This window comes from Accipiter gentilis, chromosome 16, assembly GCF_929443795.1.
Source record: "Accipiter gentilis chromosome 16, bAccGen1.1, whole genome shotgun sequence".
Lineage (NCBI taxonomy): Eukaryota > Metazoa > Chordata > Aves > Accipitriformes > Accipitridae > Astur > Astur gentilis.
In genome coordinates, this window is record NC_064895.1 from 7,081,604 (window position 1) to 7,108,190 (window position 26,587).

The following is a 26,587-nucleotide window of genomic DNA, read 5'->3' on the forward strand; positions in this document are numbered from 1 at the left end:
TGAAGAAAGCAGGGAGCAGAGATCAGAGACTGAAAGAGCTAGGTAATAACCAGAACAACATTATTACTAGTAATGTGAAATTTAAGATACAGGGGAAGAGAGAACTCTATACTTTGGGTTCCTGTTTATGGGTCTCAATTGGAGTTAATGTGGTTCTGTGACACTGGTGTACCGGAATGGCTTTGATGAAGGGATGTCATGTCTACCCTGCCCTGAGTCTATCACCTGTGTGTCACTATAAAGGACAAGTAATCATTTGCAACTGTCTCAGCATTTTAATTAAGTACATGATTATCTCCTCCAAACTCAAGAAAGATCTCTCCCAGCAGAGAGGAAATCAAGCAAAAACATCAGGAAACCTGTATGGATGAGCAAGGAGCTACTAAATGAACTCCTAACTGAACTCGGACTCAGAATAGAAGTATACAAGAGATGGAAGCAGGGGCAGGTGACAGAGGAGGCGTAAAGAGATGCTGTTCATTCATGCAAGGATGAGGTTAGGAAAGCCAAAGTCCACCTGGAGTCAGATCCAGTAAGGGATATGAAGGGCAACAAGAAAGGACTCTACAAGTATATAAACAACAGAAGAAAGACTAGGGAAAATGTGAGCCTGCCACTGAATGGGGAAGGGGACCTCATGACGAATGACACGGAAAAGACCAAGATACTGAACGCCGCCTTCATCTCAGTAAGTCTTATCCTCAGTGAAGAAGGACCAGGTTAAGGAGCACTTAAACAAACTGGACATACGTAAGTCCATGCAGCCTAACAGGTTGTACCCTTGAATGCTGAAGGAGGTGACTGATGTCACTGCAATGCCACTGTCAATTATCTTTAAAAGGTCATTGTGATCGGGAGAAGTTTTTGATAACTAGAAGAGAGCAAATGTCACTCCTATCTTCAAGAAAGACAAAAAGAAGGATCTAGGGAACTGCAGGCTAGGCAGACACTCCTCAGTCCCTGGGAAGCTGATGGAGCAATTATTCTTGGAAACTATTTCCAGACACATGAAGGACAAGAAAGTGATTAGGAGTAGTTGGCATGGATTTATGAAAGGGAAATCATGCTTAACCAACATTATAGCCTTCTACAATGAGGTGGCTAGCTTGGTAGATGAGGGAAGAGCAGTGGATGTTGTTTACCACGACCTTAGTAAGGCTTTGGATGCTGTGTCTCATAGCACCTTCATAGACAAGCTGACAAAGTACCTGTTAGGTAAATAAGTGCACAGTGGAGGTGAATCGAAAACTGACTGAACCACCAGACCCAGAAGGTTGTAATCAGTGGCACAGAGTTCAGTTGGAGAGAAGTTACTAGTTTTGATACTGGGACCAATACTGTATTACATTTTCATTGAGGACCTGGACTCTAGGACAGAGTGAACCCTCAGCAAGTTAATAAAAGATAAAAAAAACCTGTGAGGAGTGGCGGATACACCAGATGGGTGTGCTGCTGTTCAAAGGGACCTTGACAAACTGTAGAATTGAGCCAAGAAGAATCTCATGAAGCTCAGCAAGGGGAAATGTGAAGTCCTGCATCTGAGGAGGAATAAACCCAGGCACTGGTATACACTGGGGACCAACTGGCTAGGTAGAAGTTCTTCAGAGAAGAACCTTGGGGGTCCGGGTGGCCAGCAGTGCACCCTGGGGGCAAAGAAGGCCAGCAGCATCCTGGGGTGCGTTAGGAGGAGCATTGCCATTGCCATCAAGTTGAGTGAGTTGATCCTTGCCCTCTGCTCAGCCCTGGTGACACACTTGGAGTGTTGTGTCCAGTTCTAGGCTCCCCAGTGCACGAAAGACATGGACATACTGGAACAAGTCCAACATAATGCCAAAAAGATGATTAAGGGATTGGAGCACCAATTGTATGAAGAGAGGCTGAGAGAGCTGGGGCTTTTCAGCCTGGAGAAGAGAAGGGTCAAAGGGGGGATCTTATTAATGGGTGGTCAAATGCTAGAACAGGTTGCCCAGAAAGGTTGTGGAGTCTCCATTCTTTGGAGATATGCAAAACCTGACTGGACACAGTCCTGGCCAACTTGCCATAGGTGACCCTGCTTGAGCAGGGGAGTTGGATCAGATGATCTCAAGAGGTAGTTTCTAACTTCAGCCATTCTGGGATTCTGTGATTACAGATGCCTGCTGTGTATATGCTTTAGCTGGATAGTCAATGAACCCAATAACATGGCGTAGAGTTGATAGGGAGCTAGCATTCACTGCAAAAATTTGATAAGCAAAAATTCCCCCCCTCCCTTTGGAAATTTTGAGCTGCAAATTCATTTGAGCTTTCATTCATTTTTTAATGAAAAAAATACAAAGCCTTCTAGAAAATAGACTGGAAGAATAAATGCTCAGAAAATCAGCTTATTAAAAGCAATTCCCTATAAAAGAATGGATTCTCCAAAATGTTTAAAGGACCCTGGACACACAAGGAGAGGACAGCAAACTGCAGTACTTATTTTAATTCTGAAGACTGCTTGCTCTACAGGAAAAAAAAAAAAAAAAAAGAAAAAAAAGAAAAAAGCATTTACTAATATCATTTGCATCTCATGGCTGAAAAAAAAATAGTTCCCTACCATATAATTGGTTATATATATCTAAGAAAGGAAGAAAACATTCCTTATGCATTAATTCTGTATGTAATTAAATGTTTTAATGAAGCATTTTTTTGGGTTACAGAAACACAAATCTGTTTACCTTTTTAAAAATATATTTGTTCAGATAAAAGAAAAGCACTAGCATAATATACATTGGTTGTTTTGAATACATTTTCCTTTGACTAACCTTTTAACCTTATGTCCTTCACCCAAATATTTTAATTACATTATTTTTTAATATGGCTTCTTTTTTAAAAAAAATAAATTAAATAACTTTTTAAGGACTCAGCAGAGGAGGACAGGAAAGAATAACTCTTGAAATTTATCTTGTGAACTTCCTGGGACACAAAAAGTCTCTACAGTCTTTCATTCTCCCTTTTGCTCATTTTCCACTGCAGTGGTCTGGAGAAAGGAGACCCCTAAGATTCTCTTTTCACCTCTGGCTTCTGCAGGAGTTGCTATGGTTACAAACTATCAGACCAGACTGGCATTTCTACGTACAGTCATTGTGCTTTGCAAACAGGGAACTGAGCTCTCCCATATATTCTGCCCCTCCCCATCCTCACCAACTCCCACCCCCCCGCTTCTTCCAGAACCGTACCCTTTGAAAACTCTTAGGGAGGTTTGCTTAATTAGGGACACGGAACATTTTCCAGTGCCAGGCTAACAACGATGACATTTCTTTCATGTCTAAAGACAGGAATTTGTAACTGCAAATACACATAATTATATATGACCACTGGTCCTTTGGAGTTTAAAAGATCTACTCACATAAAGAAAGTTACCTGTGAATGTTTATTTTATTTGTCACTTCAGTTATAGCCTCCTCTTCAGTTAAGATCACTGAAAGATGATTCTAACAGAATATCTAGGGCAATGTTTAATGTAGAAATTGTAGGCTGTAATGAATTCATTCATTTGGTAACCATACAATTGCTTATAGGAAATATGTACATCAATACATTGGGTTACAGAAACACAAATCTGTTTACCTTTTTAAAAATATATTTGTTCATATAAAAGAAAAGCACTAGCATAATGTACATAGGTTGTTTTGAATACTTTTTCCTTCGACTAACAAAATCGACTTTTAATGTAATGAAACACTTGAAACTGCAACAGTTAAAATTAGAAAATACTTGTGAAAGATATAACTACTTTTAGGATCACTTTAGGTCTAAAAAACTATTTGCACACTACTGGTTAAAGTTCCAAAATCTTGTGCAAGTTTATTTATGGTCACTGCAAAATTTAAAACAGTTTCTTTGCCTGAGGTGCTTTCATTGCTTTTTAAATAATTTTGATTGGAATTTGGTAGTTAATGCCATTTGGACACTGCTGACTTGGGCAATCTTTATAAAAAGTCATTGGAATATCATGTCCCCATACCATGGTTGACTTTGACCTTAATTTATAATTTTTGCTGCTAAGGATTTTCTTTTTCCTAGTGGTGCTTTCCATCTAATCAGTGCAGCAGCCTCACAGCTTCTGTTGTTGAAAATCTGTTACCAGTTCCGATCAGCTACTGCCTGCTAAAAAGGGAAAAATGACAAGGGTTTTTTTCAGGCATTTTGAAGAATGGGAGATGGTTGTTGCATCACAGCTGCTGTGCCTCATCTGGTTCAGCTTTTCCTTGCCCACTTTTAGAGAGACTTTATTTGAGCAGTTCTACAATAACTTTTAAGTCTTTCAACCTCACATCAAAATAACCTTCTTCCTCATCAAAAAAGTCATCTGTAGACTACACTAGCAATTGCACAATTCCATTCCCCCACAGTGGACATTGCCATCCTGTGAAAAGCAAACAAAACCTACATATTGATTTCTTTTACTTATCTATAATTGTTCTTTCCTCCTATATAATTCCGGGCTTTGGGTCTTTTAGTCATCATGCAGTAAACTAAGTGTTATTTTTCTTCCCAATCTGCTCTGAAAACTCTCGTAGTGATTGTCTGTTAACAGCACAAATACGGGAACTTGCCGCTCACCTCAACATCATTCATGCCCATGTCCATAACAGGCAATCAGTCTAGGTTATCAGATCATTGTGTGAGTGCTAAAGCCAGCTGTTACTGAAAAGATGAGGGGATTTTCAAAAAGCGAACTTTAATAAAACTCTCCAGACAAAACTTTCTAATGAGTGAATTTTACTAGTGTTCCTTAAGGTGGAGATGTTCCCAACTTCTTGTTGATTTTTTGTCGTTTTGTTTTCAGAAAATCTTTTGTGTGTCTGTTCTGTAACAATAAGCGCAGAAGAGACAAGAATTTCAGCCAGAACTAGATCAGCTGTGAGTCAGACAAAAACACATTAATACATCCACATGCACTGTTAGTAAGAGAGGTTTTTTCTGCGTGTTTGTTTTTGGTTTGTAGAGACTGTGGTATCTCCATACAGCTGTATGCATCTTCTGCACATGTTTATGAATAGAAAGAATCCCCAGATGTTCAAGGTCATGTTTAGAGGCAGCACTTGAAGACTGAATCAGATCCTTGTTTCATAAGAAAAGTTATACTTTGAACTTTCTCAGAAATACTAGTTCAAGGATCTGATATCTGTTTAACAACTGTTGACTGCAGATTCAGTTTCGGTTAACAAGACTGCATGATCTGTGGCAATTTGGGAACTGATCAGGCAACAAGAATTTGACTAGTCACTTTAGACACTTATATTGCTTTGGGGAGCAAAAGGTGTCATTTTGTATGGCAAAAGGTCTTTGTAGTTCTGTGCAGAACAGGAAATACTTCCTGCTAAATATTTGAAAAACTCTCTTAACCACAAGAGGAAGATATAGATACAGATATAGATAGCCAGATATAGATATATATCAAAGTTTTTGTAGCCATGAACTCCAAATTTCTAGTTCATCTGAATTTCTGAGATATTCTAAGGCATCTAAAATGAAGTTTCTCATGGCTAAGAAGTTGAATCCCGACCTAAATCAGGAGAAAAGAATGGAAACACAATGGATGAAAAGATATTTTGGGCTAACTTTGGCGTCTGGATCAGTTGTTGAACACCAGTAAATTAAGAACTTGCATTCTTGGAAATGACTGGATACAATTCAGTTTGACAAACCTGCTAGGGCTTAGTTTGGACGAAGCTGAAAGAACATCTAGCAATAAAAAACATGTTTAGTGGAGCCTCTGAAATGTATGAATATTGTTCCCAGCTCTTGCAGCAATGATCTGTCAAAGTGTAAAAGGTAGAACATATTAAGGACACATCAGACTTACATACCTATATATCTTTTCACAACAATTAATCTTTTTTGTTCTGTGAAATTGCCTACATATGTGCTGCACATCAAATATGTGCAGCAGGAAATACTGGACAGAAATAAAGGACCCCTGCTACAGGGGCATCAAACTAATGTATATCTTGTAGCATCAATTTGCCCCAAACGAAAATGTTTTAGATTTATCTTCACTTCATAAACATAAAGAAGATGAGCAAAAGAATTCTGGCAGTCATTATGGAAAAAAGTCCCTGATAAATAAGGTATGTAATGTATATTGAACAGAATGAAAAAGCTAAAAATTCTCATTTTTATTTAATCAAAAAATTGCCTGGCCCATCCACATTTGAACTGCTCACTATAAAGTAGTGAATCTGTAATATCAGCAGGCTCTTCAGATTTCCATTTAAATAAATCAAATTTTACTTTCTAAAGACATGAACTCCCACTGATTTCAATGTGAATGATACTGTTTCTTTGAGGAACTGAGGAAGGCATAAACTTGATGTAGCCTGGCATGGCATGATGAGGCACAGAGTACTTCCATTTAGTTTTGTTTCCCTGCATAGCTAAATAGAATAAGAAAAATTAGAGTTATATTTTGTAGGCTTAAGAAACTGATTAGATTACCTCTGTAAAAATTGAAAATTTATTTATAATTTTTGTCTGCAGCCCATACATTCCATGTATCATCATATGATTTCTGCAAAGACAGTTTAATGGTGTAGTAGATGACTAACTTCATGTTAGCAATAGGAATCCAGTTAGGCCTGGATTCACCATGCCAGTTTTAGTCACCAAGGCATCTAACTTTCAGTGTTTTAATAGTGAGCAGAGAGAGACAGATGTTTTCAGTGATTCAAATATTAAGCAACTCCAATTATAAGAAGGCTGAGTTGCCCTTTGAAGAACCTCTCTTTTCCTTTTCATTGATTAGGTAAATATCTAAAAATGGGCAGATATCTTAAATGAGCATCTCAAATCAGGTTGAATGACGACTCTACGTTTTACTGTGGTTAGAGAAGTAAACGAAGAGACTGGGCACAATGGCAAGAGTCCTCCTTCCACTGCTGCAGAGCCTGTGCGAGGAGTGGTTCTGGGATACTTCCGAGCACAAACCGCAGCACTGTCACGTGAGGGGACATACCCAGCCATACATTTAAAAGACAGGCCAGCTACCTTCCACGCCAACCTCCTGTTGTCAGAGCTGCTTTTGCTAGTTACCCTAGGCAGCCGTTTACTTTTTCTTGGCTGGAGTGCAATCAGGCCAGTGCTTTTCATCTTCACAATTTATATTTTTGTGTGACCAGCCTGACGATTCTGACATTAGAGCTGCTGCCAGCTCCCATGCAGGGGATAATCCTCCTCCTTAATTGGAACCGCTCAGTGTAACCAGCAGAGTGAGAAACTGCTGCTGCTGCAAGATCACCTGCTGGCTGAAGAGGCATTTCAGGCAGCCACAGGGAGCTGGGATCTAGCCTGTTTCACTTACTAAATCTTTACTCCTGCAGTAAATGACTATCTTGCCTGCGTATCCGTTAGAGCGAGAGTCTACTGAAGAAGTTCGAAGGAAAACATGTTCCTTTCAGACTTTTAGCTCTCAGATAGAAAGACTATATTTTTATGTAAAAGAAAAAGAAACTTTTTTTTTAAATTAACTTTGGTAAAACTCCTTCCCAGTAGGCAGTAGATCAGTAAGCAGGTTGCTCCTGCTATAGCTGCATAGCTAGGCTTACTGGAGACTCTGATATCCTGGAATATGTCACAGAGAGTTTACGCTGCCCCCACTGAAATAAAACCAGAAGATTATTCCCTTTCGATCAAAAAGAAAAAGAAAAACAAGACAGAAAAGGAAAGAAATAATAACAATTATGTTTAAGTATGAAGGATTTAAGATATGTAAATAGATATACAGACATGAGCAAAGAGAATCAGACATATAAGTGGTAAAAATATAAGCCAACAGTCATCAAAGCCATTTTCTAATCTAAAGAAGGTATTTCGGTGTGTGTGAATACAAATACATGCATGCATGTGTAGCTGAGAATTTCAAGAATCAGGAGCAATGTTCTGCAAAGGGAAAGATCTGCATAATGAGCTCATTAGTAATAATCTCATTAGTTAAAACTCTCCTTTCCTATCTTGTCTAGCCCTGACCTGCATAAATTATGCAGGCTTCAAACAGCTTTTCTAGCTTTTTTGCTGAATAGATGAGCCTGCTGCATAGCTAAAGCACATGACCTTCAGATGCTTTTTCAGAACAGCATTAGTCTGTCATAGAGACTGCCGGGGCGGGGGGGGGGGACGACGGACAAACAACTCACGCATTAGTAGAAGTTATTTTCCCTTTAAGTGGGAATCTTTTTTAATGTTGTTGTTTTTTCCAGAGCTGAAGTCAACCTGATCTATAAAGCAACTTTCTAAACAGAATAGGAAATACTGCAAGACGAAGTTTTCCAGTTTTAGTGATAAAACTTAAGGCTTTTGATTACTATTTTCTACCTGTAGTTATGTATTCTTGGCTGACTGTAGTCTTCAAAGATCTTACTTCTCAGGACCCCCTTAGGAAAAACTGCTAAAACTTCATAAATGTTATCTTAGAATTTTTATAATCTATTTCAGTAACATAAATGAAATCAACACACTGGAAGTGTTGGAAATTAAATAAGATTCTTAAACCTGTCTAACAATAAAGCTAATGAGAAATATCTGTATTTGATAATACTTCTGTGCCTTATATTTATTGGGGAGCACCCTGGGTTGTGCTCAGACAGGCATTTTGAAGGTACACTTTTCTTAAGAGTGCAATAATCTTCATCCTACTGTATGATATGAGGCTAAATTATATTGGCTACCACTAGGAGCCCGTGTCATGTATTTGTTTTATCTCCAACTCTAGTACATCAGCCTTAAACGAAGATCCTATTACCTGTATAAGTGCAGACCAAAAAAGTCTTCCCTTACCCAAAACAATTCACAGCCTGATATAAGAGACTGATCTAGAGATCTGCCCATGTGGCTTAGGATCTGGTAGAATTAGAATGTAAAACCTGCAGAACGATGGATATATCAAATGGTTTAAATTTGTGCAATAGATGTAGTCCAGGTTTCTGCCAGAAGTTGTGGCTAGGAATTGATCGATGGTGACTTGCATTTCTCATATACTCGCATTGGCCTACTAGTGATGCTCCCCATATGAACCTGAACTTGTGTCAAATTCCTATTTACTGGAACACCGAAAAGAAGGAAGTCATCTGAGCCCAGTGCAACTAAGTGTCCTGCTGAGAATGGCTTTCTGAATGTCTGCTACTCAAAGCAGTATGAAGAAAAAAATGTTTCTGAGCTGTTTTCACCAAATTATGTAAGAAAGCACAAAATGTATAGTATGCTAGAAGAGAATAGGAGGCAGCAAAAACCTACCCAACATCTTAGATCACAGCTATAGGAATTTGTTAAACTAAACTCTCAAGTTTTTATTATGAAATAGACTGTACCCCAATCTACAAAAATGGGACTAACTTCCCCTCCTGCCCAGTATAAACCCTCTGATAGTACCTTGATCTATGAGAAATCATTCTTTTTAACTCCAAATCTAGCACTCAGTTTTAACTTTGAACACATGAACAAAAGACATGAACTAGATACTTGTGAAATTTTATTCATACTAGGCTTAGCAGTGTACTTCTCTCAAACTGTTTCAATCTTCCAACCCTTAAAAGAAAAGAAATCCTCTTCTGTCTCCCTGTCTTTCTTATGGAATGACAAGTTTTGTATGAAGGCAAAAAATATCCTTTCTGGTGTCAAGAAATGTCTTCTCTGGTCTTCGGAAGAATATCTGAATAAAAAAAAGTGCTTATACTGAATATGTAAATACAGTTCAAACACATATAACTTTTATAGCAGATGCCAACACATAAACCTATACTTGATACAGAATGAGTGAGATCAGACCAACATTGTAGTTTTTGCTTGGCATGCCTGTTTATGTAAATTTACATACATCCGATATACATGTTTTGATAGTGTTCTGATCAACATCTTCAGATCTCTATGTGGATTTTGGGAAGGTACAAAATCTAAAGAATAGATCTAAAACAAGTATTCAGGCACCAAAAGTTTTAGTTTGAAACTGGAGTTCTAATACATATTATTTCAGTCTTCAATTGTTCATCTCTTCTTTTATCTGGCCCCACCTTTTAAGACAGATAAATGTCTTCATTTTCTGATTTTTAGACTTCAGCCATGGAAACACTCGGAAAAAACAATAGGTTGGGATGACCTCTGGATGTCTAAAGCAGTCTAACTTCTAAGTTACATCAGGTTTCTCAGGGTTTAATCCCAAAACTTTTAAAATCTCCAAAGGCAGAGAATTTACATGTCACAAAATCTTAGTGAAACCTGTTCTAATACTTGGTATTCTGATTAAGATTTTTTCTTTTTTGATTATATCTGGGAGAAATGCCTCTTACCTCATCTTTGACCATACAAGGATGCTATATTAGCCTGTGTTGAAAGCCTTCCTAAGCTAAAGGTGAATGACATCCATGGCTTTCCTCTTATAGAAAGCTAACAGGTTGGTCAGGCATGACTTTCTATTGGTAAATCCATACTGGTTGTCTCCAAACACTCGCTCATGCTTTATGTGATGAGAAATGGCTTTCCGTGGAATTTGTTCCATTTTGCTCCATAATCTTACAAAGGACTGAGATGAGTTTCCTGGTTTCAGCTGGGATAGAGTTAACTGTCTTCCTAGTAGCTGGTACAGTGCTATGGTTTTGAGTTCCTTATGAGAATAATGTTCATAATACTGATGTTTTCAGTTGTTGGGAAGTAATGTTTAGTCTAAAGTCAAGGATTTTTCAGCTTCTCATGCCCAGCCAGCGAGAAAGTTGGAGGGGCACAAGAAGCTGGCACAGGACACAGCCAGGGCAGCTGACCCAAAGTGGCCAACGGTGTATTCCATACCATGGGACATCACATCTACTATAGGAGCTGGGGGCAGTGGGAACAGGGGGGATCACCACTCAGGGACTAGCTGGGTGTTGGTCGGTGGGTGGTGAGCAATTGCCCTGCTCATCATTTGTACATTCCAATCCTTTTATTATTGCTGTTGTCATTTTATTAGTGTTATTATTATCATTATTAGTTTCTTCTTCTTTTCTGTTCTATTAAACTGTTCTTATCTCAACCCATGAGTTGTACTTTTTGTTCCCCAGTTCTCTCCCCCATTCCACTGGGTGGCAGGGAGCAGCGAGTGAGCAGCTGCATGGTGCTTAGTTGCTGGCTGGGGTTAAACCCCAACAATGAGACTGGGCATTCTGCAGTTTCCTGGACCCTCCATCTCACCCTTCTTAAGGATGTGCAGTTCAACTCCTCTTTTTGATTAGGCTGTCTGTAGCAGATGCCTACCACAACACCTCCCAGAGCTGGCCAACCCAACCAGTGCAGCATGCCACCAACTTCATAGCAGTGACTGGAAGTTGCATGCAACCTCAAACACCACCTCCATTTTCCCTGTACTTCACCAATTTCTGCATCTTCATCAATTTCTGCATTAACTTTCTAGTTCTTATTTTCATGTCCCAGCTGCTGGCACTCCCTAGGTGGTAGTTGAGTAGGAAGGCAGACAGAAGCCTGCTCGGCACCTCTAACCCCATGCACAAGATTTTGTTAGGCAGGAAATTTATTTAATTCACTTTTTTGCTTTTGGCTGCAGGCTTCTGAACTCAAGAACACCAGGTCCATTCTGCCTTCCATGCTGAGCTCCAAATTGCTCCTAACAGATTTGTCAGTTAGGTATCTGTTTTTCCACGTGAGGAGATCTAGAAACCTGGCATCACTCTGACAAATTCCCCTAAGGGATCCATCTGGAAAGGTTTCTCTGAGAACACCTGATACACCCAACTGGACCAAACTGCATAAATACTGTGGTACCAATCATCTTCAGAAGCTAGATTGGAAGGAAGGATGAGACCCACAGGCCCAATGTATCAAGACTGCTGATCCTCTGCCTGAGGACTATTGCATTTTCTCCTAGGCTCAGGTACCTTACCCAAGGGTGTAGGAAAACACCTCCATCTGCTTGACATCTCGGGCTCCTATCAACCATGAAGACAGAGCTCTGCTTTCACGATAGAGTAGGTCTTTGCATATAGGCTGGTGACTACTAGCCAGAACTACAATCAGAAGTGAGCAGTTGTACAGTTAGACCTTCTGCTCTTACTTACAGAACAGCCATGATATTACCACCCATATTTTTCTAAAGTCAGGTGTTCACAACACCAGAGCATGCTGAATCAGCTGTCACAGCCCAGCTCCATGGAGAACTAGTTCCGTTTCTGATAGCAGTTTAACTCTTTGATACATTAGTGTGACACCATATGCAGTCTAATTAGCTGGGTCAATGGCGTATGTAATGTAGCTGTATAGTTTCCAGTCCCAAAGCTTGCTGGTTCAGGTTTGAGGTTGTATGTTGCATCCCATGAATAAGCAGAGATGCTATGGATAGTTTATTCCTTTTTTTCAGTTAATAAATGTAGAAGCTTGTCAAACTATAGGAGTTTGTCAACAATGATGTCAGATTCCAAGATAAAAATGCCTGAAATACATAGATCAGACAAAAGGAATTCAACAGTAGAACTGAAAATTATTTCAGCAACTAGACCAGATGTACTTAGTACTTCTTTATGCTGATCATCATGGTACAGCTGTTGCAGCTCTACCACTTTGAATACAGATGCCTTTTAGCAACTTTCAAATCCTATGAGTCGCTAGCCTAAACTGATGTAACGTTTTGCATCCCTATGGTTAAAAATTACTGCAGATGCTCTACAAGCATTCTTCCTGTGTGACAATGCTTGTTTCCTGAAGTATGGAGCAAATGCTTGCTGTTAAACTGAGTTACCCTTCACAGTGTGAGCAGATTCTGCAAAGTATTTCAAAAACATCAAAGCTATATATGGTTGAAAAGCTGTAGAAGCAAGGACAAGACTTTCTTCAAAACCAGGAAAAAAATGAGGTATCTGGTACTTTTGAGAACCACTGAGAAAGATATACTCCTCTACTGGTATTTTCATACTTTCTTTAAAGAAGGATTTTATGTTTATCATTCCCCTATTTTCCTGAATTGCTGTCGTTTGGTCTTAAGTGTGCTGTTTCCCAGTGTCTCAGGATGTTGGCCTTGTTTGTCCTAAGTTCAAAGACTTGATGTGTGTTACTCTTTCTGTACACAGCCATATGCTACAAAACTAAGCTGGGGAAAAACAAACAAAAAAACCAACCCTTACTAAAATATTTGGCAGTATGTTCTATCAATCACCTTAGCAGGAAAATATCTTATGAACAGACTTTTTCAGTTTTTCTTTTGAAGACATAGCAGACTGGATTCTGGCTTAGGACATGGCAATGTAAGTAGGAAGTGACTCAACTGAAGCCAATAGGATATAAAAAATTCAGAACTGCCTTTAGTGAAAAATGAACCAGTCCATTGGATTTTATGGGAGTTTTATAGAGATTTTTCTGAAATACACTGGAGACATTTTGCGTAAAACAAATCCAAGTAAACCTGAATTATGGAAGTGCTGAATGACTGCAGTGTCTCAGTACACGCAGGTCTTGCTTACTGGGTGTTCTGACACAGAAAAATTATGGGCTAAGGCCTCCATAAGAAGAAGGAATCTGTAGGTTTGGTTTTTTTTAAATATCAGTCTTTTTCCATGGTGACCTAAAACCTGAACTATGAGCACAGTAATTTTACTTATTTCTGCTTCCATTAATGTTAAAGAAACATAGATAGAAGGTAGCATATAGGCTAATAAATTATTTCTGAAAACAGTTGTCACTTTATAAACACAGGCCCAGTAAAACTCAGAGATCTCAATTACTTTAAAAAGTATATTGGACAGAATTCTTGTTTTAGATACAGTACATATAATAGAATGTAACTGCACTGAAGTTAGTAAACCTAAGAGTACCAGGTGAGTATTGGTAAAATGGAAGGATTCTCAAAGAAAAATCATTAAAATTAAAAAGTCTTGATGTCCTAGTTTTGGCTGGGATAGAGTTAATTGTCTTCCTAGTAGCTGGTACAGTGCTGTGTTTTGAGTTCAGTATGAGTTGGATGTCGATAACACACTGATGTTTTCAGTTGCTGCTAAGTAGTGTTTAGACTAAGTCAAGGATTCTTCAGCTTCTCATGCCCAGCCAGCGAGAAGGCTGGAGGGGCACAAGGAGTTGGGAGGGGACACAGCCAGGGCAGCTGACCCCAACTGGCCAATGGGGTATTCCATACTGTGTGATGTCATGTCCAGTATAGGAACTGAGGAGAGTGGGGGCAGGGGAAAACACCACACAGGGACTAACCAGGCATTGGTCAGAGGGTGATGAGCAATTGCATTGTGCATCACTTCTATATTCCAATCCTTTTATTATTACTATTGTCATTTTATTAGTGTTATCATTATCATTACTAGTTTCTTCTTCTTTTCTGTTCTATTAAACTGTTCTTATCTCAACCCATGAGTTGTACTTTTTGTTCCCCAATTCTCTCCCCCATTCCACTGGGTTGGGGGAAAGCGAGTGAGCGTCTGCATGGTGCTTAGTTGCTGGCTGGGGTTAAACCACAACGCATGGAGCGTGCCTTTAATAATTTTCTAGTCTATCCAAGAGTTCAGGTTGTCCTTTAACCACAGGCAAATACACTACATTGGAATGCAAGAATGGTCCACAAAGGATCAGAACATAGGTCCTTACTACCCAGTATCATGCCTCGGACAGCAGGCAATAGTGGGTCAGTAGATAAGTGTATCACAGCGATGTGAAGACTGAAGGAGTCTGTCCTGCCCTCTGCATCCTTTCCTGTTTCTTCTACCTTCTTACTTCCAGCCACACTTGTACCAGTGTGCATATTCACAGAATCGCACAATAACATATATCAGGAAAATTATTCAAGTTTGATTTAATCCAGAGCAGTGCCCTGTGAATGATTGTGACTAATTGTTGGCTTGTAATTCATATAAATATTTTACTTTCCACAATATAATGTGGCAATGAGTTCCCCTTTTCTTGTGCCTTGTTTGAAAAAATCATTGGGGGGGGTTGATTTGGTTTGAACATGCTAATTATAATTAATTATAATGCTCAAAAATGTACCTATGGAAAGAAATGAATGATAAGTCTCTATTCATATTTTCTGTGACACATGGTCTTACCACAACTTCTATTTGTGTAAATGTAATTATCCTGACAGCTTATCTCCTTTATTTAGGTATATACTTTACTTATTTGATTTTCCAAAGAAGGAAGAAGGGGGACATAGAAAAGTAGCCACTGAACATGGACTCTGTTTATGTGATTGGAGAAAACACATATTTTAATAAAATCTCTATCAAGTAATTTGTACCAGAAAGTAAAGCAGTGTCTTAGTAACACATCTGTGTATTTCAGTGTTCCTGAACTACTTGTCATGAAAGCTTCTGTCTAAAACATTTACATTCATGAGGTTAGTTTAAGTTATTTCAATCCCATAATTGAGATAATATCCAAGGGCAGCACTAAATTCATTTCTGACATCTCAAATTGAGGGGAAATAAGAACTAGCTCCAGCAAGACAGAAATGTTAACCAACACACAAGTTAATCATGTATTCTATTCATCAAGACACTAAGAGGGGTAGGAATTCCCACAGTGTTACTTAAATTTCAGGGAGGGATGCATTTTTTGAGAGGGGGTATGATAAATATTGTTTCTGTGAAATCCTCACTGTTACACACTCTTTACTTAAAAGGTGATAACAATAGGGATTGACTGCTAAATAATTGATTTTCAGTGTGTGCTGTTATATATTTTAAGGAAATGCATCCAAAATTAATTAAACCAGAACATATTTCCTCCCAGTTTCTTCAGGTTAGTTGATTAAGAATTAGAACAGAGTAGTCTGAACAAATCCCCATCTAGGCCATAATGGAACATAATGTATTTTTCATATTGACTAAAAAAAATAAATCTTGAGAGTCTACAGTACCTATCCTGCATAAGAGACAGAATATATTAATATAAGCTAGGAGAAATGCTACAGAAACTTCCGAATTCCAGTTCCCTCAGACAAATGCAAAGACAGTCAGTGTCTTAATGCTTGTCAGCTCCAAAGATATGAGTAGACCTAGGTGAAATTTGTGAGACAAATGAATATATTCCAACCACCTGTAATGCAACTGATTTTTCAAGTTTTGTAATTGTCAACTGTTTGCAGCCATGCAAATTTTTATTAATCTGCTTATGTCTCTAAATTACTGTATGGCAGTTCAATTCAAACACTTCTATCAATGATAGACCTCTATAAATCTTGATGAGAAGCTCACCATGGCCCAGCAATGTGCACTTGCAGCCCAGAAAGCCAACCATATCCTGGGTTGCATCAAAAGAAGTGTGAGCAGCAGGTCGAGGGAGATGATTCCCCCCTCTTCACTCTTGTGAGACCCCACCTGTAGTTCTGTGTTCAGCTCTGGGGCCACCAGCATAAGAAGAACATGGACCTGTTGGAGTGAGTCCAGAGGAGGACCATGAAGATGATCAGAGGACTGGAGCACCTCTCCTATGAAGACAGGCTGAGAGAGTTGAGGTTGTTCAGCCTGGAGAAGAGAAGGCTCTGGGGAGAACTTATAGCAGCCTTCCACTACCTAAAGGGGGCCTACAGGAAAAGCCAGAGAGGGACTTTTCACAAGGGCATTTAGTGATAGGACAAAGGGTAATGACTTTAAACTGAACGAGGGTAGGTTTGGATTAGATGGAAGGAAGTTCTTCACACTGTGAGGGTGGTGAGGCACTGGAACGGGTCACCCAGAAAGGTTGTGGCTGCCCCATCCCTGGCAGTGTTCAAGGCCAGGCTGGATGGGGCTTGGAGCAACCTGGTCTAGTGGAAGGTGTCCCTGCCCATGTCAGGGACGTTGGAACTAGATGATCTTTCAGGCCCCTTCCAACCCAAACCATTCTATGATTCTATAATTCTATGAATGATAATATTTTGGGCACTTCATATTCACCATGAGATGGGTCATCTTTAACACTTGACCCTTATCTGTTTACATTCAGAGTAAGTAAAACTTCTAAGGAGAAGAAAAACTTGATGAAAACACTTGGCCTGCTCAGCTGGAAGGATAATGGGAGGAGCTGTGGAGGTAGGTTGGGGAATGTGAGTACTTTTAGCTTTTGTTTTTACTCTGCCGCCCCCCTCCCACCCCGAATACGTGATTGACTTGGCTTCTGTGTCCATATTCAATTATAGCAGTAGTTGTTGGCTTGGTTGTTTGGGTTTTTATTATCATTTCATAAGATTTATGGCCATCTACTTTCTTTTTTTCAAACTTAGCCCTGAATAACTAAAAATCACTATGTAGTTCTTGTAAAAACGGAGATCAGTGGTAGGAGGGTCACAGACATGGACTGACCCTGTGTGAACAAAAATAGTGGCAGGAGAAAATTACAGGATTCATAAAATACATAATTTTCCTGGTTTCAGCTGGGATAGAGTTAATTGTCTTACTAGTAGCTGGTACAGTGCTATGTTTTTGAGTTTCTTATGAGAATAATGTTCATAAACCTGATGTTTTCAGTTGTTGCGAAGTAATGTTTAGACTGAAGTCAAGGATTTTTCAGCTTCTCATGCCCAGCCAGCGAGAAAGCTGGAGGGGCACAAGAAGTTGGCACAGGACACAACCAGGGCACCTGACCCAAACTGGCCAACGGTGTATTCCATACCATGGGACGTCCCATCTAGTATAGGAACTGGGAATCGCCGCTCGGGAACTGGCGGGGTGTCAGTCGGCGGGTGGTGAGCAATTGCCCTGCACATCATTTGTACATTCCAATCCTTTTACTACTACTGTTGTCATTTTATTAGTGTTATCATTATCATTATTAGTTTCTTCTTTTCTGTTCTATTAAACCATTCTTATCTCAACCCAGGAGTTTTACTTCTTTTCCCAATTTTCTCCCCCATCCCACTGGGTGGCGGAGAGCAGCGAGTGAGCCGCTGCGTGGCGTTGAGTTGCTGGCTGGGGTTAAACCATGACGATCATATTTAGGGCCAAAATGTATGCTTGTGATAGTGCTCTGTGCTTAAAAGTGAATTTCAAGGTAATCCAAACAATTGTTAAATCCTTCAGCAGAAACCTTTGAATGAAAAATGATTGTTGATGCAAACTGTAAGCAAGCATGTTCTGCATTATATTTTTCTTCTGGAATTTTCTGTGGTGTTCCTCATAATAACATCAGACTGCTGAGGAAATTTTAATTAAATTCTGTTTTTTACCTGACTAAAGGTGAGGTATTTATGAGATGAATTACCATGATTTATAGTGTTTTACTGATGAAGACAGTTGAATTGGAGTAAGGTTAAGAGTATCCAAGAGTTTTAGGCATTCCATTTTAGATATCAAAGATCTGGGTTTTGTTGTTTGTTTTTTTGTATATTTTTTTTTTCCCCGAAGGATGCAAATATAACCACCTTATAGGCCTCTGGGCTAAATTCCATCTTATTTTGAAACAATTTGCTTTAACTATTTTAAGCAGCAGTGGGCACACATGTCATATAACCTTCAAATTTCAACTGGAAGACTTCATAGCTTAGAAGTCTGCCATTGTCCTCTCAGCCAAAGTGCTTACACTTCATGTCCTATGATTTAAAAAAGTGCATCAATCACCAGATAATTTGCTATTTATAACTGATGGATTATTTTCAACAACTCTATATTTGCCAGAAAGATTCATTCCAATAAACTCTGTTAATTACTAGTGAGACCAAATCAAATTGCAGATGTTTCTTAGTGCATGCACATCTCAAATTCAAACTAGAAAAAGCAGAAATAAACAACTTTGAGGGTAAAAAGATTTTAGAGGAAATGTACAATTTACATAATACAAGCAATACATTCCTATCTTGAGTCATTCTTCGTGATGCTGCGGGTGGTATAAACCGTTTGCACTACAATGAAAGATAGAGAGCAGCCATTTGTTGCACATATGTCTTGACCATAGCAATGATATTACAAGCTACATAAAATCAGCAATAAAGAATACAAGATTATCAAGAAATGAAGTAAAGTTTTGTCTGAACATGCATTTGTTACTTTCACTGATAAAAAGTTGGTAATATTACTTAAAACTCTGTGACTGAATGTTGGTATGATTAATTACTGATGTAAGATGAAAAATTATATAAATTGGCAAAGTATCATAATTGCTATCTCAAAGGATGGAAATTACATTGATCTGAACTTCTGAAATGGAACATTAAAAAGAAAAAGAGAGTCTTATTCAAAGGGTCAGAGATACACTTAAGGTTTAATTTCTCAGCTACTATTCTTGTAGCATATTTCAGTGTGTCCTTTTTATGTAGTAAATAACAGACAGTGCAATGAAGCAACTTTCCTTCAGCAAATCATGGGTTGCTGTCATAAAAAGGTAACATACTTAATACTGTATTTTATTTTAGATTTATCAACGTGTGAAAACCAGCAGTTGACTCTCACTTGATAAAACACAACCGAATTTTTTGAGCGAACGATTCTCCTCCAATCTGTCTAAAGCTTCTTTATGCTATCTCATTAGCTTTGTTCTTCAGTGAGTGCCTAAAAGAAGATGATGTACTGTACTCAATGGATTTGCTGTACAAGGAGTGGGGGGGGAAAATAGATTTACTAGCTGTCTCATTATGAAAGTTTAAACCTGTTTGTTTGCTTCACCTTCTTTTATCTTAATTATATTTGATCATGGGAAGCTGAAACTACAAATTTGTCTTTTGAGAGTGATTCTATTTATAAGCTTGACTGCATTAAAAGTTTTTCTTCACATTCTAGAGACTCTGTCCATGCATGTAGTTATCTGACAGATGGAGCAACACTGTCCGGGAACTGGGAAATGTCTTACAAAATGAAGACTGGATTAAAACAATGATAACATTTCTGTTGCCTTAAGCATTAAGGATGGAGGTAAGAATTCTTGTAACAAGATCATGGATACACATTTCTTCTATTTAATATCCTTATGTTTACGTGGTGGGTTGGCCTCAGCTGTCCACCAGTTGCCCACCAAGCCACTCCATCACTCCCCCTCCTCAATAGGACAGTGGGAGAAAATACAACAAAAAGCTCATGGGTGAGCAAGATCGCTCAGCAATTACTGTCACTGCCAAAACAGACTCAACTTAAGGAAATTAGTTTAATCTATTGCCAATTGATAACAGGATAAGATAATGAGAAATAAGAACAAATCTAAAAACATCTTCCCATCTCCCTTCTTCCTTCTTCCCAGGCACAACTGCACTCCCAACTCTTCTACCTCCCCCCTCTGAGGAACACAGAGGGATGAGGAATAGGGGCTGCAGTCAGTTCATAATGCTTTGCCTGTGGCATTCCTTCATCCTCATGCTCTTCCCCTGCTCCAGTGTGGGGTCCCACCTACGTGATATAGTCCTTCATGAAGTTTTCCAACAGGTGTGCTTCCCATGGGCTAAAGTTCTTCATAAACTGCTCCAGCATGGGTCCTTTCCATGGTGGGTAGTCTTTCAGGAAGCGATGGCTCCAGCGTGGGTCCCCCACAGGGTTACAACTCCTGCCAGCAAACCTACTCCTGAGTGGGGTCCTCTCCATGGGCCACAGGTCCTGCCAGGAACCTGCTCCAGTGTGGGCCCTTCATAGGCTGCAGCCTCCTTCAAGGCATATCCACTGTTCCATTGTGCGGTCCTCCGTGGGCTGCAGGTGGAGATCTGCTCTACCATGGACCTGCATGGGCTGCACAGGAACAACCTGAGTCACCATGGTCTTCACCAAGTCCTCCAGGGGAATCTCTGCTCCGGCGCCTGGAGCACCTCCTCCCCTCCTTCTTCACTGACCTTGGGGTCTGCAGGGTTGTTTCTCTGACACATTCTCACTCCTCTCTCCCAGCTACTTTTCAAACAGTGTTTTTTGTCTGTCTTGGAGCTGGCTGGAACTGACTCTGTGAGACATGGGGGCAGCTCCTGGTATCTTCTCAGAGAAGCCATCCCTGCAAGCCCCCTGCTACCAAAACCTTGCTATGTAAACCCAACACAGTTTAGAATACAGTCTTACAATTTGTTAAGCAAACATCACCATTACTTTCCTTAGTTCCCTGGTCACAACACACGTTTTCACAAATGAACAAAATATGCCTTAAAAACAAACTTTGAAATATTATGGGCCATAAAATAATTATTTGGGAAGGAGGTCTTTCAACTCAATTAATAAGAATTGCTAAGCAGCTGTTCATATGAAGGAACAACGAGCGGCCACAGACTCCCCATATTTCTGTGTATTTTCCCCATGTCTTCAAGTGATAGATGCTAATGTTTCACCGGTGGGATCCTGGGAAGAGCCATGTCCCCACAGCTGCTAGCTCCTGTGTGTGTGGCAGTTCTGCTTCCATGTGGCTGGTATTGACAGTGGTATCTGCAACAGCCCAGCTCACGGAGAGCTGATGGTGATGCAGTGACAACAGCTGGGGAGGATTTCTGTTTTTCTTTCTCCTTGGGTGGAAGGGTGCAGAAGTGAGGGAAAACTGTTGAGAAAGATATTAGTCTCTTGACTGCAGCCAACATAACATACCCATGAAGAGCAGAAAGCAAGGAGGGTTGCCCTTCTTCTGCTGGCCAGCATTGGAATCAATCAGTGGGGGGACCAACCTTTAGTTTGAATCAGTATTAGAGTGTGCTGTAGTAAACAGCATTATCGTTGCAGTTTGAAAATGATGGAGAAATGATCTGTAACATTACAAAGATGTTTAATTTAAAGAATCCAATTAATATATTTAAAATTTAAAAAAGGTTTCATGTTTAGTTATTGCTATACAGCCCTTGTTCAGTGTGTTCAAAAAAGGAGGCAAGGATATCAGACAATGCTATTGCATGAAAGAAGTTCAGGAATTATTGCCATACTCAGCAAAATGTGAACATGTTCAAAGAGAGCTAGTAGTCATCTAGATGTCTTTGTTGTCACTACAATTGCGTGTAGCCTCTAGTTTGTTTTTTTTGCTACGTGATAGCTATTCATTGGTTTTTTTATCTTTCAAGATCAGAAGGCACATTCTAAAACACTTCCATCTGAGTGGATTATAAAGTAACTAATGGAGCAGACAATACTGCACATAATTCAAGGGAAATTATCAACATATTGATAACATAGAAGCTGAATTTCTACAAATTTCCTGTCTTCTTTTTGGAGTTACATTACAGTCCCCAGATTTGAAACATGAAGGACAGCTACTGAATGCCAACCTGTTCAGTGTCTGTCAGGTTCCATTAGACCAAATGTAATCTCTGTGCTTTCCAACATTAAGCTTACAATCCATGTCCATGCAGCATGACAGATATATGATGGGCGCAAAATAACTGTAAATTTATTTCTAGCAATCTTCAGTTTTGACAACACAACCCGTTCAGTTAGGTGGCCACTTTCATCTGACCTGAACAAGAACATACACTTCTTTTCTAATCAGTTCATAACATACATCATCTACTACTGTGACAAAGTACTTTTGAGCTGCTACCTCTAAAAGGCATTAAAGAACTTACTGTTGGAACAGGTGGAGGAGAGAAGAGACAGCCGAAGCTTGCGAGAGGTATGAAGTGGGTCCTTTCTCTAATTGCTCAGTGAGACATGAGGCAGCAGAGAGATTTCAGCTGCATGCTTTGAGCTGGGCCAGCAGGAAGATAGATATTTCTTCCCTGACTCCTGGGTAATCAGCGAGGAGCCTTCTCTGCCTTTTCTGTATTGTGAGTCTTTATCGTAGGTGGACAGAGACCAAATGGTGAAACTGAGGTGACAACACTGGAAGGGAATAGCAGCGCACATAATACCAGAGGAAGGAGTGAGTGGAGAAAGACAAGAAAGTACCAAGGCAACAGTGAAAATGAAAGGGTAGAAGAGAAAAAAAGCATGATTAAACAAAGGACCTAGGAGGAGTCTGTAAAGAACAGGTACATTTTGAGGCAAGGGATTTACAGAATAAAAACTATTAAATTAGAGGAAAAAGAAATGAGTGGAAGAGAAGAACTGAAAAGAAATAGCATGGCTTCAAGTGGAAAAACAGGAAGAATGTGATCTGGAAGACAGGCAAAGAGAGTGTGGGAGAAGAGCTGCCGTTCTTGTCACTTGTTTACCCAAGGTATAGGAGGAATCACTTTTCTGAAAGACTCTCCTTTATACTTCTGGCCTGCTGCAAAGCTGCTCTGAAAAATCCAGTCTCAGTTATTTTCACTTTCTTGCCCTGTAATTCTCATTACTCACTCAACAGGAGCCACAATGTATAAAATAAGCAAAGTCATCAGCCTCACAGCATTTTTTATTGATCCACAAATATGAATGTCATGTGCAGTTTTTGCCAGGATAAAAAAATCAGCAGAAATTGGGAAGTAAGGTGGCTACCTAGGGATACTATTGCTGAAATACAACTTTGAAAAGAGCAAATGTGTTCCACCTAGACAGACAACATGACCAAAGTTTAGGTTAAAAGTTTTAAATTCTTATGTTGTTCATTTTTATGTATTTCTGTTCTTTTCAAAATTCGATCATCACCTGTGCTACAGAACCTCACTTGAAATAAATTGAAAAATGTAATAAGTGATCACAACAAAATATTTTATACTTAACATTCAGAATGTGAGTGCATGAGCTGACACAGGCAGCACGCAGGAACAACCAGAAAACTATGGATGAAATGCAAACAGTAACTTTATTTTCATTACCTCATGAACCAGGGGATCCCCGAAGAAGCATGCAGGCAGGGACAAGCACAAGTGGGGATGCAGGCACCGTGGAGCTCGGTGCACGCTAGAGGATCACTGAACCTGCTGTTTGCACTTGTTTTTCAGGGATTCGTGCAGGCGTAGTTTACATCCATGCTTTGATCTTTCCCCCAGCAGGGCAGGAATCTCAAGCATGTTCGATAAGATGCTTCTGAGCCTGTGTTATCTAAACACAGATGATCTACTTGTCAAGCACACAAGACTAAACAACTATTAGTATGATGTCAGTGTGTTTCAACACCCCAGCTGCAAGTCACTTGAGTGTGTTTACAGTCCTCCTCACCCATCTTCTCTTGTTTTGCCACAGTGAGTAAAAGATAAAATATGTTAGTCTATGCCACTGCGTTTTGACACAATAAATTCTGTAACTTAGTATTATCATGGAAGAAATGTCTGTGGGAAAATTTCATTACTTTCTTTAATGAAATATGTAGAACATGAATGTGTAAAATCAGCAATAGATTAATATTTTATTTTCACAGAAAATTCAGATGCACTATTGTTGATTGGTGTTTGCTGTGTAAAAGCAGACATATATTTGCTACACAATGTGCTTGACCTAAACTGTACTTTTAAATGAAGTTTAAAATAACCCAGTCCTTTCATTGGTGCCGCTCTGGAGATGAATTCAGCCATTTTCAACTGTTTCACACACACCTTGAAAAGTTTGCAAACCACTGAAACATTGGTTAGGCTATGTACACAATAAGTTTTTCAAGTATTTACTTAATAACATGTTTTACAGATACCTTATCTTTGACATTTGATATTCAGCACGCAAAACGTTCAATACAAATGAAATTCTGTGAAAATTTCTTACAAAATAGACAGAACTGAGTTCCCAAAATAATCCTAACATTTCAGGATATTCTTGCTTACATTTTGAGAAGAATAAAGTTTGATCAGCCTCAAAAAAAAAAAAAAAAAAAAAAAAAAATTAATGTATAATTTTATTTCCACATGTATAATATTACCCCTATTTATATCTTCATCATGTAATTTGATATTAACTTCACAGATAAGGTGCAATAGTTTGGTTTTTCTCTCCTTATAGCCTCCTTGTTCTTGTTTATATCAAATATGGATGTTGAGTGGCTCTTCCCTGCTTTTTAGGAAGTAAGGTACACCTAGAAAGTAGCTGTCTTAATTGGCTTCAGGAAGAAATTGGCATACTGGCACTTCTGCATATTGATAAGCGATTCTAAAAGAAACTATCCACAAATTTAGAACTACAGTTTTCAAGTGCTACTTAAATAATTTAAATGTACAGAGGAAGTCGTTTATCAAACATCTATTTTGGCTGATCTCTGTGTTCTAATTCAAGATAAACTTGAGCTGTAAATTTTCGATCCCAATGCATTGCACAAAGTTTGCAAATTTCTGAAAATAAGTTGGTTTAGGTTTAGAGTCTTATTTATCAATAACTTATTACTGATTATGCATAAAAATCCACAAAATAAAGTTCTTAAAGTTATATGAACTTATTAAATTAGTAAGGTAATTTAAGATACGTAATGACCAACTATTTAAAGACTAATTAAATACAAGCGTGAAGTCCTAATGTTTCTCTGGGGGTTTTTTTGAGTGCTTTCTGTTATTATTTATACTACAATAATGTCTGGAGAGTTCAGTCTAGGACCTGTTAAAAGAGATGTTATACTAATGCTAGCAATAGAAGACCTTTGTTGCACTGAACAACCAGAATTATGACAAAAGTTTAAAGTAAAAGGGAATTAGCAAAATTATGGAGGATGTTAATGCTTAGAGATTATTGGTTTCACTGAACATACAGATATCCCTCTAGTTAAGTTACACTAAGTTAAATTCTCGATTTGAGAACCAGACAGTGTTAGAAAACAGCATTCTGTCTGTAGATCAAGGGAATGATGATTACTGAGGAAATTAGTCCTTTTTCTGCTTGGAGTGTTATATGATTGTGATTATGTGATTATGGTAATGCTCCGTGTGTTTAATAACAGTATGTTCTAGCAGATATCTCAAGCAATATGAGAATTAAAAGGCAAAAGCTAGAAAGTTCACACACTCACTGTGCTCTGCTCCTCAGTCCTGTCACTCAGACATGTTTTCTCTTTATTTTCTCACTGGACTCTACAATGTAAGCACTGCTAGCTCTTCCAACCTAATAGTTTAGAAAAGTAAATATTCACTCATGTTGTCCACTCTCAACAAGATGTGCAGCATTAAAAACAGTGATTATCCACCAGTAGAATTAGAATGAAGATGCTAGGTTATCCCATAAGCATTAACCTGTCATCCTAAAAACTTGCAGATAAATTATCAACTCCACCTGAATGCAGTTTCCGTATGCACAATGTCTTTAATGGATATTAGGTGTGTAGTGTCAGTAGAGGTAATCCCATTGTTTGACTACAGTTCTTATCACACCTGAGTTAAAATTGTAGTGGAGTAGTTCATATCTTCAAAATAGTAAAGCAAATATTTGCCTTTTTTTTTTTTAATTAGATATTCAAAATGAAATCTGCAAAACAGTGATTTTTTTCTGGTTTTATATTCTTAGAAGGTTATTGGATAGTGCTTGTACTAAATGAGAGGATTAGACAAAAAAAGGGGGTTTTTATGTGAGATTCTGAAAAGGATCTGTAACTATAGTTTCAGGATACCTTTAAAATACTAAATAGTCCTGAGGTCTGCCCTGAAGTACTCGACTGAGAATTTCCTTTCTGCAATTGTTGTTATAGAAGTGGCTGTTTTTTTAGTTATATCACAAGCATCTCATGCCTGAATCTTAGTCTATGCTTTCATGTCCTTTATATCTTTTAGAAAGGAAATGTTTTATATTTGGAAAAAGAATAAAATCATATGTTTTTGTATTTTATAACATTGAGACTTATTGGTACAAAATAAGAGATATTCAAGTGTTTTAAATTCTACACAGTTCATAGAATCATAGAATAGCCCAGG